The 13,735-nt window shown below is 49.6% G+C and overlaps 1 protein-coding gene and 1 long non-coding RNA gene across 16 annotated transcripts in view; one reads left to right on the forward strand and one right to left on the reverse strand.

Annotated features, from left to right (window-relative positions):
• The window catches only part of znf395b (zinc finger protein 395b), an 81,565-nt gene that overhangs the window by 20,974 nt on the left and 46,856 nt on the right, over window positions 1–13,735 (forward strand). The window lies entirely within an intron of this gene.
• Window positions 1–13,735, reverse strand: part of LOC127931472 (uncharacterized) — a 66,945-nt gene that overhangs the window by 1,661 nt on the left and 51,549 nt on the right. For 5 of the 14 annotated variants that reach the window (XR_008141338.1, XR_008141341.1, XR_008141333.1 and 2 more), the window contains one exon: window positions 1,550–1,575. This is a non-coding gene — a long non-coding RNA (uncharacterized LOC127931472). Of the gene's footprint in view, window positions 1–697; window positions 876–1,282; window positions 1,309–1,472; window positions 1,654–13,735 lie in introns of all 14 variants that reach the window. The other 9 variants (XR_008141340.1, XR_008141332.1, XR_008141345.1 and 6 more) reach the window with 3 other exon arrangements.

The following is a 13,735-nucleotide window of genomic DNA, read 5'->3' on the forward strand; positions in this document are numbered from 1 at the left end:
TTCTCCTCACCTTCACTGAGCATTTCTCCTCACCTTCCACTGAGAGCATTTCTCCTCACCTTCCACTGAGAGCATTTCTCCTCACCTTCCACTGAGAGCATTTCTCCTCACCTTCACTGAGAGCATTTCTCCTCACCTTCACTGAGACCATTTCTCCTCACCTTCCACTGAGAGCATTTCTCCTCACCTTCACTGAGGCATTTCTCCTCACCTTCCACTGAGGCATTTCTCCTCACCTTCACTGAGAGCATTTCTCCTCACCTTCCACTGAGAGCATTTCTCCTTACCTTCCACTGAGAGCATTTCTCCTCACCTTCCACTGAGAGCATTTCTCCTCACCTTCCACTGAGAGCATTTCTCCTCACCTTCCACTGAGAGCATTTCTCCTCACCTTCACTGAGAGCATTTCTCCTCACCTTCCACTGAGCATTTCTCCTCACCTTCACTGAGAGCATTTCTCCTCACCTTCCACTGAGAGCATTTCTCCTCACCTTCCACTGAGAGCATTTCTCCTCACCTTCCACTGAGAGCATTTCTCCTCACCTTCCACTGAGAGCATTTCTCCTCACCTTCACTGAGAGCATTTCTCCTCACCTTCCACTGAGAGCATTTCTCCTCACCTTCACTGAGAGCATTTCTCCTCACCTTCCACTGAGAGCATTTCTCCTCACCTTCCACTGAGAGCATTTCTCCTCACCTTCACTGATAGCATTTCTCCTCACCTTCACTGAGAGCATTTCTCCTCACCTTCACTGAGAGCATTTCTCCTCACCTTCACTGAGAGCATTTCTCCTCACCTTCCACTGAGAGCATTTCTCCTCACCTTCCACTGAGAGCATTTCTCCTCACCTTCCACTGAGAGCATTTCTCCTCACCTTCACTGAGAGCATTTCTCCTCACCTTCCACTGAGGCATTTCTCCTCACCTTCACTGAGAGCATTTCTCCTCACCTTCACTGAGAGCATTTCTCCTCACCTTCCACTGAGAGCATTTCTCCTCACCTTCCACTGAGAGCATTTCTCCTCACCTTCCACTGAGAGCATTTCTCCTCACCTTCCACTGAGAGCATTTCTCCTCACCTTCCACTGAGCATTTCTCCTCACCTTCCACTGAGAGCATTTCTCCTCACCTTCACTGAGCATTTCTCCTCACCTTCCACTGAGAGCATTTCTCCTCACCTTCCACTGAGAGCATTTCTCCTCACCTTCCACTGAGAGCATTTCTCCTCACCTTCCACTGAGAGCATTTCTCCTCACCTTCCACTGAGAGCATTTCTCCTCACCTTCCACTGAGAGCATTTCTCCTTACCTTCCACTGAGAGCATTTCTCTCACCTTCCACTGAGAGCATTTCTCCTCACCACTGAGAGCATTTCTCCTCACCTTCCACTGAGAGCATTTCTCCTCACCTTCCACTGAGAGCATTTCTCCTCACCTTCCACTGAGCATCACCTTCACTGAGAGCATTTCTCACCTTCACTGAGAGCATTTCTCCTCACCTTCCACTGAGAGCATTTCTCCTCACCTTCCACTGAGAGCATTTCTCCTCACCTTCCACTGAGAGCATTTCTCCTTACCTTCCACTGAGAGCATTTCTCCTCACCTTCCACTGAGAGCATTTCTCCTCACCTTCCACTGAGAGCATTTCTCCTTACCTTCCACTGAGAGCATTTCTCCTCACCTTCCACTGTATGTTTTTTCTCTTCTTCTTCAACATTTCATTCTTCCCTGTGGTCTCTACGGAGGTAATGGAAACCTGTTACTTCTACATGGTGTGCTATCTATGAGTTCTTCCTTTGGACTATTTTGTGTTTGTGTCTCTTTTTAAATGATTGTCTTTCTGTCCCGCCTGAGAGGTAGGCAGAGGTCTATTTTATGTTTTGGCACATTTTATGGAAATGTATTTTACAAGGATAATGATAAATAAGCTACATTTAGCTTGACTCGTTGTGGTTTTTAATCCAGTCAGTTCCTTCCATAACAGTATTTTACTCTTCCCCGTCTTGGTAATCATTGTTATGGTTCTGTCTGTATAAGCTTCTGGACAGTATTGGGGTCATTTTGAATTGGGCAGTCAATTCAGGAATTTAAACTGAAATTCCAATTTTTAAAAAATGGTGTTTGTTCTCAATGATTTCTCAATAAATAGAAGAGGAGAAGTGAATTATTTCAAAAGTTTGTCAAGTTTAGAATTTTTATTCAAAACACTTTCCTGATTGATTGATTTGAATTGGAATTTAACCCAATTCTACTATTGGACCACTACCAAGGGATCAGGCAATTAGACAACTACATTTGTATTAGCCTTCTAATGAAACAATAAAAATGTATTGTCTAATGTTATTAACACATTCAAATAATGTATCAACAGAAATAACTGCTGAGAATATCGGGCACTGACAATTTTCTGTAGCGACAATCTACAAGAGAAATAGCAAACTCATTTATTATATTTTTCTCTATACAGGTTTCTTAAAGACTTTTAAACAATAATACACGTTAGAAATGTACACTGTATTCACAAAGTTCTTTGTGTATGAACGAGAGACATGTACTCACAAACACACACTCTTTAACAAACCCCACTGGATAAATACTGCCTAAAGGTATGCTAAACAATATCAACCTCTAACAGGTGAAATTCTAACCTAAAACCATAACATAGTGTTGTGTTATTGAGTATTTTCAGACAGGCAGACAAACTGTGTTTCATACAGTAGCAAGAAGATAACATGCACATATCTCTCATCTTGCCTTTTTTTGTTGTTAAAATCAGATAGGTAGTAAATTCAGTTTGGTATGTATCCTAGAAGACAAATACAGGACATGATCTACTCTACCAACACCAGGGGGCAGTGTTACCCTACTGTCTGGGATGCTGATCTACTCTACCAACACCAGGGGGCAGTGTTACCCTACTGTCTGGGATGCTGATTCTACTCTACCAACACCAGGGGGCAGTGTTACCCTACTCTCTGGGATGCTGATCTACTCTACCAACACAACACCAGGGGGCAGTGTAACCCTACTGTCTGGGATGCTGATCTACTCTACCAACACCAGGGGGCAGTGTTACCCTACTCTCTGTGATGCTGATCTACTCTACCAACACCAGGGGGCAGTGTTGTCCTACTGTCTGGGATGCTGATCTACTCTACCAACACCAGGGGGCAGTGTTACCCTACTGTCTGGGATGCTGATCTACTCTACCAACACCAGGGGGCAGTGTTGTCCTACTGTCTCATATGCTGATTCTACTCTACCAACACCAGGGGGCATTGTTACCCTACTCTCTGGGATGCTGATCTACTCTACCAACACAACACCAGGGGGCATTGTTACCCTACTGTCTGGGATGCTGATCTACTCTACCAACACAACACCAGGGGGCAGTGTTACCCTACTGTCTGGGATGCTGATTCTACTCTACCAACACCAGGGGGCAGTGTTACCCTACTCTCTGGGATGCTGATCTACTCTACCAACACCAGGGGGCAGTGTTACCCTACTGTCTGGGATGCTGATTCTACTCTACCAACACCAGGGGGCAGTGTTACCCTACTGTCTGAGATGCTGATCTACTCTACCAACACCAGGGGGCAGTGTTACCCTACTGTCTGGGATGCTGATTCTACTCTACCAACACCAGGGGGCATTGTTACCCTACTGTCTGGGATGCTGATCTACTCTACCAACACCAGGGGGCATTTTTACCCTACTCTCTGGGATGCTGATCTACTCTACCAACACAACACCAGGGGCATTGTTACCCTACTGTCTTGGTTATGCTGATCACTTCTACAGGCAGACACAACACCAGGCAAGAAATGTTACCCTACTGTCTGGATGCTGATCTACTCTACCAAAACCAGGGGGCAGTGTATCCTAGAAGTCTGGGAAGCTGATCGACTCTACCAACACCAGGGGGCAGTGTTGTCCTACTGTCTCATATGCTGATTCTACTCTACCAACACCAGGGGCATTGTTACCCTACTCTCTGGGATGCTGATCTACTCTACTAACACAACACCAGGGGCATTGTTACCCTACTCTCTGGGATGCTGATCTACTCTACTAACACAACACCAGGGGCAGTGTAACCCTACTGTCTGGGATGCTGATCTACTCTACCAACACCCTGGGGCAGTGTTACCCTACTCTCTGGGATGCTGATCTACTCTATCAACACAACACAGGGGCAATGTTACCCTACTGTCTGGGATGCTGATCTACTCTACCACCAGGGGGCAGTGTTACCCTACTGTCTGGGATGCTGATCTACTCTACCAACACAACACCAGGGGGCATTGTTACCCTACTGTCTGGGATGCTGATTCTACTCTACCAACACCAGGGGGCAGTGTTACCCTACTCTCTGGGATGCTGATCTACTCTACCAACACCAGGGGCATTGTTACCCTACTGTCTGGGATGCTGATTCTACTCTACCAACACACACCAGGGGGCAGTGTTACCCTAAAATCTGGGATGCTGATTCTACTCTACCAACACCAGGGGCAGTGTTACCCTACTCTCTGGGATGCTGATCTACTCTAACAACACCAGGGGGCATTGTTACCCTACTCTCTGGGATGCTGATTCTACCAACACAACACCAGGGGCATTGTTACCCTACTGTCTGGGATGCTGATCTACTCTACCAACACACCAGGGGGCATTGTTACCCTACTGTCTGGGATGCTGATCTACTCTACCAACACCAGGGGGCATTGTTACCCCTACTGTCTGGGATGCTGATCTACTCTACCAACACCAGGGGGCATTGTTACCCTACTGTCTGGGATGCTGATCTACCAACACAACACCAGGGGGCATTGTTACCCTACTGTCTGGGATGCTGATCTACTCTACCAACACAACACCAGGGGAAATGTTACCCTACTGTCTGGGATACTGATCTACTCTACCAACACCAGGGGGCAGTGTTACCCTACTGTCTGGGATGCTGATCTACTCTACCAACACCAGGGGGCAGTGTTGTCCTACTGTCTCATATGCTGATTCTACTCTACCAACACCAGGGGGCATTGTTACCCTACTCTCTGGGATGCTGATCTACTCTACCAACACAACACCAGGGGGCATTGTTACCCTACTGTCTGGGATGCTGATCTACTCTACCAACACAACACCAGGGGGCAGTGTTACCCTACTGTCTGGGATGCTGATTCTACTCTACCAACACCAGGGGGCAGTGTTACCCTACTCTCTGGGATGCTGATCTACTCTACCAACACCAGGGGGCAGTGTTACCCTACTGTCTGGGATGCTGATTCTACTCTACCAACACCAGGGGGCAGTGTTACCCTACTGTCTGGGATGCTGATCTACTCTACCAACACCAGGGGGCAGTGTTACCCTACTGTCTGGGATGCTGATTCTACTCTACCAACACCAGGGGGCATTGTTACCCTACTGTCTGGGAAGCTGATCGACTCTACCAACACCAGGGGGCAGTGTTGTCCTACTGTCTCATATGCTGATTCTACTCTACCAACACCAGGGGGCAGTGTTACCCTACTGTCTGGGATGCTGATTCTACTCTACCAACACCAGGGGCATTGTTACCCTACTGTCTGGGATGCTGATTCTACTCTACCAACACCAGGGCATTTTTACCCTACTCTCTGGGATGCTGATCTACTCTACCAACACAACACCAGGGGCATTGTTACCCTACTGTCTGGGATGCTGATCTACTCTACCAACACAACACCAGGGGCAAATGTTACCCTACTGTCTGGGATGCTGATCTACTCTACCAACACCAGGGGGCATTGTAACCCTACTGTCTGGGAAGCTGATCGACTCCACACAACACCAGGGGGCAGTGTTGTCCTACTGTCTCCTGCTGATTCTACTCTACCAAATACACCAGGGCATTGTTACCCTACTCTCTGGGATGCTGATCTACTCTACCAACACAACACCAGGGGCATTGTTACCCTACTCTCTGGGATGCTGATCTACTCTACCAACACAACACCAGGGGCAGTGTTGTCCTACTGTCTGGGATGCTGATCTACTCTACCAACACCCTGGGGCAGTGTTACCCTACTCTCTGGGATGCTGATCACTCTATCAACACAACACCAGGGGCAATGTTACCTACTGTCTGGGATGCTGATCTACTCTACCACAACACCAGGGGGCAGTGTTACCCTACTGTCTGGGATGCTGATCTACTCTACCAACACAACCAGGGGCATTGTTACCCTACTGTCTGGGATGCTGATTCTACTCTACCAACACCAGGGGGCAGTGTTACCCTACTCTCTGGGATGCTGATCTACTCTACCAACACCAGGGGCAGTGTTACCCTACTGTCTGGGATGCTGATTCTACTCTACCAACACCAGGGGCAGTGTTACCCTAAAATCTGGGATGCTGATTCTACTCTACCAACACCAGAGGGCAGTGTTACCCTACTCTCTGGGATGCTGATCTACTCTACCAACACCAGGGGCAGTGTTACCCTACTGTCTGGGATGCTGATTCTACTCTACCAACACCAGGGGGCAGTGTTACCTAAAATCTGGGATGCTGATTCTACTCTACCAACACCAGGGGCAGTGTTACCCTACTGTCTGGGATGCTGATTCTACTCTACCAACACCAGGGGGCAGTGTGTACCCTAAAATCTGGATGCTGATTCTACTCTACCAACACCAGAGGCAGTGTTACCCCTACTCTCTGGGATGCTGATCTACTCTAACAACACAACACCAGGGGCATTGTTACCCTACTCTCTGGGATGCTGATCTACTCTACCAACACAACACCAGGGGCATTATTACCCTACTGTCTGGGATGCTGATCTACTCTACCAACACAACACCAGGGGGCAATGTTACCCTACTGTCTGGGATGCTGATCTCTCTACCAGCACCAGGGGCAGTGTTACCCTACTGTCTGGGATGCTGATCTACTCTACCAACACAACACCAGGGGCATTGTTACCCTACTGTCTGGGATGCTGATTCTACTCTACCAACACCAGGGGCAGTGTTACCCTACTCTCTGGATGCTGATCTACTCTACCAACACCAGGGGGCAGTGTTACCCTACTGTCTGGGATGCTGGTGATTCTACTCTACCAGCACCAGGGGCAGTGTTACCCTAAAATCTGGGATGCTGATTCTACTCTACCAACACCAGGGGCAGTGTTGCCCTACTGTCTGGGATGCTGATCTCTCTACCAACACCAGGGGGCAGTGTTACCCTACTCTCTGGGATGCTGATCTACTCTAACAACACAACACCAGGGGCATTGTTACCCTACTCTCTGGGATGCTGATCTACTCTGCCACAACACCAGGGGGGCATTGTTACCCTACTGCCTGGGATGCTGATCTACTCTACCAACACAACACCAGGGGGCATTGTTACCCTACTGTCTGGGATGCTGATCTACTCTACCAACACCATGGGCAGTGTTACCCTACTCTCTGGGATGCTGATCTACTCTACCAACACCAGGGGGCAGTGTTACCCTACTGTCTGGGATGCTGATTCTACTCTACCAAACCAGGGGGCAGTGTTACCCTACTGTCTGGGATGCTGATCTCCTCTACCAACAGGGGCAGTGCCCCTGACTCTCTGGGATGCTGATCTACTCTAACAACACACACCAGGGGCATTGTTACCCTACTCTCTGGGATGCTGATCTACTCTGCCAACACAACACCAGGGGCATTGTTACCCTACTGTCTGATGCTGATCTACTCTACCAACACAACACCAGGGGCATTGTTACCCTACTGTCTGGGATGCTGATCTACTCTACCAACACCAGGGGGCAGTGTAACCCTACTGTCTGGGATGCAACTCTACCAACACCAGGGGCAGTGTTACCCTACTCTCTGGGATGCTGATCTACTCTATCAACATAACACCAGGGGCAATGTTACCCTACTGTCTGGGATGCTGATCTCACTCTACCAACACCAGGGGCAGTGTTACCCTACTGTCTGGGATGCTGATTCTACTCTACCAACACAACGCAGGGCAGTGTTACCCTACTGTCTGGGATGCTGATTCTAACACCAGGGGGGAAGTGTTGTCCTACTGTTTGGGATGCTGAATCTACTCTACCACACCAGGGGGGCAGTGTTACCTAATGTCTTGGATGCTGATTCTATTCTACCAACACCAGGGGCATTGTTACCCTACTCTCTCGGGATGCTGATCTACTCTACCAACACAACACCAGGGGCATTGTTACCCTACTGTCTGGGATGCTGATCTACTCTACCAACACAGCACCAGGGGCAATGTTACCCTACTGTCTGGGATGCTGATCTTACTCTACCAACACCAGGGGCAGTGTTACCCTACTGTCTGGGATGCTGATTCTACTCTACCAACACAACACCAGGGGGCATTGTTACCCTACTGTCTGGGATGCTGATTCTACTACCAACACCAGGGGGCAGTGTTACCCTACTCTCTGGGATGCTGATCTGCTCTACCAACACCAGGGGGCAGTGTTACCCTACTGTCTGGGATGCTGATCTACTCTACCAACACCAGGGGGCAGTGTTACCCTACTGTCTGGGATGCTGATTCTACTCTACCAACACCAGGGGGCATTGTTACCCTACTGTCTGGGAAGCTGATCGACTCTACCAACACCAGGGGGCAGTGTTGTCCTACTGTCTCATATGCTGATTCTACTCTACCAACACCAGGGGGCAGTGTTACCCTACTGTCTGGGATGCTGATTCTACTCTACCAACACCAGGGGGCATTGTTACCCTACTGTCTGGGATGCTGATCTACTCTACCAACACCAGGGGGCATTTTTACCCTACTCTCTGGGATGCTGATCTACTCTACCAACACAACACCAGGGGGCATTGTTACCCTACTGTCTGGGATGCTGATCTACTCTACCAACACAACACCAGGGGGAAATGTTACCCTACTGTCTGGGATGCTGATCTACTCTACCAACACCAGGGGGCAGTGTAACCCTACTGTCTGGGAAGCTGATCGACTCTACCAACACCAGGGGGCAGTGTTGTCCTACTGTCTCATATGCTGATTCTACTCTACCAACACCAGGGGGCATTGTTACCCTACTCTCTGGGATGCTGATCTACTCTACTAACACAACACCAGGGGGCATTGTTACCCTACTCTCTGGGATGCTGATCTACTCTACTAACACAACACCAGGGGGCAGTGTAACCCTACTGTCTGGGATGCTGATCTACTCTACCAACACCCTGGGGCAGTGTTACCCTACTCTCTGGGATGCTGATCTACTCTATCAACACAACACCAGGGGGCAATGTTACCCTACTGTCTGGGATGCTGATCTACTCTACCAACACCAGGGGGCAGTGTTACCCTACTGTCTGGGATGCTGATCTACTCTACCAACACAACACCAGGGGCATTGTTACCCTACTGTCTGGGATGCTGATTCTACTCTACCAACACCAGGGGGCAGTGTTACCCTACTCTCTGGGATGCTGATCTACTCTACCAACACCAGGGGGCAGTGTTACCCTACTGTCTGGGATGCTGATTCTACTCTACCAACACCAGGGCAGTGTTACCCTAAAAATCTGGGATGCTGATTCTACTCTACCAACACCAGGGGCAGTGTTACCCTACTCTCTGGGATGCTGATCTACTCTACCAACACCAGGGGCAGTGTTACCCTACTGTCTGGGATGCTGATTCTACTCTACCAGCACCAGGGGCAGTGTTACCCTAAAATCTGGGATGCTGATTCTACTCTACCAACACCAGGGGCAGTGTTACCCTACTGTCTGGGATGCTGATTCTACTCTACCAACACCAGGGGCAGTGTTACCCTAAAATCTGGGATGCTGATTCTACTCTACCAACACCAGGGGGCAGTGTTACCCTACTCTCTGGGATGCTGATCTACTCTAACAACACAACACCAGGGGCATTGTTACCCTACTCTCTGGGATGCTGATCTACTCTACCAACACAACACCAGGGCATTGTTACCCTACTGTCTGGGATGCTGATCTACTACCAACACAACACCAGGGGGCAATGTTACCCTACTGTCTGGGATGCTGATCTACTCTACCAACACCAGGGGGCAGTGTTACCCTACTGTCTGGGATGCTGATCTACTCTACCAACACAACACCAGGGGGCATTGTTACCCTACTGTCTGGGATGCTGATTCTACTCTACCAACACCAGGGGGCAGTGTTACCCTAAAATCTGGGATGCTGATTCTACTCTACCAACACCAGGGGGCAGTGTTACCCTACTGTCTGGGATGCTGATCTCCTCTACCAACACCAGGGGGCAGTGTTACCTACTCTCTGGGATGCTGATCTACTCTAACAACACAACACCAGGGGCATTGTTACCCTACTCTCTGGGATGCTGATCTACTCTACCAACACAACACCAGGGGCATTGTTACCCTACTGTCTGGGATGCTGATCTACTCTACCAACACAACACCAGGGGGCATTGTTACCCTACTGTCTGGGATGCTGATCTACTCTACCAACACCAGGGGGCATTGTTACCCTACTGTCTGGGATGCTGATCTACTCTACCAACACCAGGGGCAGTGTTACCCTACTGTCTGGGATGCTGATTCTACTCTACCAACACCAGGGCAGTGTTACCCTACTGTCTGGGATGCTGATCTCCTCTACCAACACCAGGGCAGTGTTACCCCTACTGGGATGCTGATCTACTCTAACACAACACCAGGGGCATTGTTACCTACTCTCTGGGATGCTGATCTCTACCAACACCACCAGGGGCATTGTTACCCTACTGTCTGGGATGCTGATCTACTCTACCAACACAACACCAGGGGGCATTGTTACCCTACTGTCTGGGATGCTGATCTACTCTACCAACACCAGGGGCAGTGTAACCCTACTGTCTGGGATGCTGATCTACTCTACCAACACCAGGGGCAGTGTTACCCTACTCTCTGGGATGCTGATCTACTCTATCAACACAACACCAGGGGGCAATGTTACCCTACTGTCTGGGATGCTGATCTACTCTACCAACACCAGGGGGCAGTGTTACCCCTACTGTCTGGGATGCTGATTCTACTCTACCAACACAACACCAGGGGCAGTGTTACCCTACCGTCTGGGATGCTGATTCTACTCTACCAACACCAGGGAAGTGTTGTCCTACTGTTTGGGATGCTGAATCTACTCTACCAACACCAGGGGGCAGTGTTACCCTAATGTCTTGGATGCTGATTCTATTCTACCAACACCAGGGGCAAGTGTTGTCCTACTCTCTGGGATGCTGATCTACTCTACCAACACAACACCAGGGGGCATTGTTACCCTACTGTCTGGGATGCTGATTCTATTCTACCAACACAACACCAGGGGCATTGTTACCCTACTCTCTGGGATGCTGATCTACTCTACCAACACAACACCAGGGGGCATTGTTACCCTACTGTCTGGGATGCTGATCTACTCTACCAACACAACACCAGGGGCAGTGTTACCCTACTGTCTGGGATGCTGATCTACTCTACCAACACCAGGGGCAGTGTTACCCTACTGTCTGGGATGCTGATTCTACTCTACCAACACCAGGGGGCAGTGCCCTACTCTCTGGGATGCTGATCTACTCTACCAACACAACACCAGGGGGCATTGTTACCCTACTGTCTGGGATGCTGATTCTACTCTACCAACACCAGGGGGCAGTGTTACTCTCTCTGGGATGCTGATCTACTCTACCAACACCAGGGGGCAGTGTTACCCTACTCTCTGGGATGCTGATCTACTCTACCAACACCAGGGGCAGTGTTACCTACTGTCTGGGATGCTGATTTTACTCTACCAACACTAGGGGGCAGTGTTACCCTAATGTCTGGGATGCTGATTCTACTCTACCAACACCAGGGGGCATTGTTACCCTACTCTCTGGGATGCTGATCTACTCTACCAACACCAGGGGCAGTGTTACCCTACTGTCTGGGATGCTGATTCTACTCTACCAACACCAGGGGGCATTGTTGTCCCTACTGTCTCATATGCTGATTCTACTCTACCAACACCAGGGGGCATTTTTGCCCTACTCTCTGGGATGCTGATCTACTCTACCAACACAACACCAGGGGCATTGTTACCCTACTGTCTGGGATGCTGATTCTACTCTACCAACACCACAGTGTTACCCCTACTCTCTGGGATGCTGATCTACTCTACCAACACCAGGGGCAGTGTTACCCTACTGTCTGGGATGCTGATTCTACTCTACCAACACCAGGGGCAGTGTTACCCCTAATGTCTGGGATGCTGATTCTACTCTACCAACACCAGGGGAAGTGTTGTCCTACTCTCTGGGATGCTGATCTACTCTACCAACACCAGGGGGCATTGTTACCCTACTCTCTGGGATGCTGATCTACTCTACCAACACAACACCAGGGGGCATTGAACCCTACTGTCTGGGATGCTGATCTACTCTACCAACACCAGGGGGCAGTGTAACCCTACTGTCTGGGATGCTGATCTACTCTACCAACACCAGGGGCAGTGTTGTCCTACTGGCTGATTCTCTCTACCACCAACACCCTGGGGCAGTGTTACCCTACTCTCTGGGATGCTGATCTACTCTATCAACACAACACCAGGGGGCAATGTTACCCCTACTGTCTGGGATGCTGATCTACTCTACCAACACAGGGCAGTGTTACCCTACTGTCTGGGATGCTGATCTACTCTACCAACACAACACCAGGGGCATTGTTACCCTACTGTCTGGGATGCTGATTCTACTCTACCAACACCAGGGGCAGTGTTACCCTACTCTCTGGGATGCTGATCTACTCTACCAACACCAGGGGCAGTGTTACCCTACTGTCTGGGATGCTGATTCTGCTCTACCAACACCAGGGGGCAGTGTTACCCTAAAATCTGGGATGCTGATTCTACTCTACCAACACCAGGGGGCAGTGTTACCCTACTCTCTGGGATGCTGATCTACTCTACCAACACCAGGGGGCAGTGTTACCCTACTGTCTGGGATGCTGATTCTACTCTACCAACACCAGGGGCAGTGTTACCCAAAATCTGGGATGCTGATTCTACTCTGCAACACCAGGGGCAGTGTTACCCTACTGTCTGGGATGCTGATTCTACTCTACCAACACCAGGGGCAGTGTTACCCTAAAATCTGGGATGCTGATTCTACTCTACCAACACCAGGGGGCAGTGTTACCCTACTCTCTGGGATGCTGATCTACTCTAACAACACAACACCAGGGGGCATTGTTACCCTACTCTCTGGGATGCTGATCTACTCTACCAACACAACACCAGGGGCAGTGTTACCCTACTCTCTGGGATGCTGATCTACTCTACCAACACCAGGGGGCAGTGTTACCCTACTGTCTGGGATGCTGATCTACTCTACCAACACCAGGGGCAGTGTTACCTAATGTCTGGGATGCTGGACTCTGTACCAGGGACATTTGTTACCCTACCTGGGATGCTGACACAACACCAGGGGCATTGTTACCTACTGTCTGGGATGCTGATTCTACTCTACCAACACCAGGGGCAGTGTTACCCTACTGTCTGGGATGCTGATTCTACTCTACCAACACCAGGGGGCAGTGTTACCCTGCTGTCTGGGGATGCTGATCTCCTCTACCAACAACACCAGGGGCAGTGTTACCTACTGTCTGGGATGCTGATTCTACTCTCCAACCAACAC

The sequence above is a fragment of the Oncorhynchus keta genome, chromosome 8, assembly GCF_023373465.1.
Source record: "Oncorhynchus keta strain PuntledgeMale-10-30-2019 chromosome 8, Oket_V2, whole genome shotgun sequence".
NCBI lineage: Eukaryota > Metazoa > Chordata > Actinopteri > Salmoniformes > Salmonidae > Oncorhynchus > Oncorhynchus keta.